The following is a 1,608-nucleotide window of genomic DNA, read 5'->3' as shown; positions in this document are numbered from 1 at the left end:
CACCTTTCATTATTCATGGAAATGAGTGATTCGTTTAAGATTGTTGGTGTGACTGAAGATGCATGAAGGTTGAAGTTGTTCCCATTCTTGTTGCGAGATTAAGTAAAAGCATGGCTAAATTCATTGCCACCAAGTTCAATATTTACTTGACAAGAATTAGCAGAAAGGTTTTTGGTGAAGTATTTTCCACCGAGTAAGAACACAAAGTTACAAAATGAGATAACCACTTTCCAACAATTGAATGACGAGTCTTTATATGAGGTGTAAGAAAGATTCAAAGAATTGTTTCATAAGTGTCCTCATCATGGGATTCCTCATTGTATCAAACTGGAGACGTTTTACAATAATCTCAACACACATACAGGATTAATGGTAGATGCTTCTACAAATGGTGCAATTTTGTCTAAGTCTTATAACAAGGCTTACGAGATCATCGAAAGGATTGTTAGCAACAATTACCAATAATTGACAAATCGAGTAGTTTTCAAAAGAGCAGTAGCTAGAGTGCATGAAGTGAACGCCTTGACTTCACTTTCTGCTTTGGTATCTTCTATTTCCTCAATGTTGAAACAATTTACCACTAATGGTTTAAATAATCTTGCAGCTCAATCACCAAGTCAGTATGATGTTGTTTCCTATGTGTATTGTGGGCATGGCCATTCTTTCGAGAATTACCCTTCAAACCCTGAATCTATTTGTTATGTAAGGAAACAGTATCAAAATAAAAGTGGACAAGGACCAAAGTCCAACTTCTACAATCCATCATGGTGGAATCATCCAAACGTTTCTTGGAGTAACCTAGAAAATAGAATAATCAATCATATGTAGCATAGACCTAATCAATCCCAAGGGTTTAGTCAACAAGCTCCAAACTACCTCATGTTGAGTAATCAAAAAGTTTGGAGAACTTGCTGAACGCGTACGTGGCAAAAAATGACGCCTTGATTCAAAGTCAAGCAGCAACACTGAAAAATCTAGAGAACTAGATGGGCCAGTTAGCTACTAAGCTTCGTAATAGACCACAAGAAGCCTTGTAGAGCGATATAGAAAACCCAATGAGTTTGGGTAAGAAACATTGCAAGATAGTTGCATTACGAAGTGGTAAGATTTTGGAACCCAAGAAGGTTGTGATTGAAGATAAGCCTACTGAAAAGGAGGAAAGCCAACCAATAGTTGAAAATCAGATGCTGAGAAATCTGATGAGGTGAACCCTAAACTAGTAAATTCTGAGAAGCTAACACTTTTTTGTAGATTTATCTCCTCAGAAAAGTTATCCGTATCAACCTAGAGTTTCATATCCTCAAAGAATTCAGTAGAATAAGCAGAAACAAGAGGTGCAATTCAAGAAGTTCTTGGATGTTCTAAAGCAGCTACACATCAACATTCTATTGGTAGAGGCTTTAGAATAGATGCCCAATTACATGAAGTTTATGAAGGATATTTTGTCTAAAAAGAAATGTCTTAATGAGTATAAGACTATTGCTTTGACGAAGAAGTGCAGTGCATTCTTACTGCAGTAAAGCTTTGTGCAACCTTACCTTAGAACAAGCATCAACTTGATGCCCAAATTTATTTTCAAAATGTTGGGAATAGGTGAAATAAGACCCA

General features: G+C 36.4%; 1 non-coding gene across 1 annotated transcript; it reads right to left on the bottom strand.

Moving 5' to 3' along the window:
• Nucleotides 1-205: 205 nt before the first annotated feature.
• LOC121228441 (small nucleolar RNA R71) lies at nt 206-311 on the bottom strand. The gene has a single exon (XR_005926017.1). It is a non-coding gene; the product is annotated as a small nucleolar RNA R71 (small nucleolar RNA).
• Nucleotides 312-1,608: the final 1,297 nt, after the last annotated feature.

The sequence above is a fragment of the Gossypium hirsutum genome, chromosome A04 (assembly GCF_007990345.1).
Source record: "Gossypium hirsutum isolate 1008001.06 chromosome A04, Gossypium_hirsutum_v2.1, whole genome shotgun sequence".
NCBI classification, from domain to species: Eukaryota; Viridiplantae; Streptophyta; class Magnoliopsida; order Malvales; family Malvaceae; genus Gossypium; species Gossypium hirsutum.
This window is presented reverse-complemented; position numbering and strand designations above follow the sequence as displayed.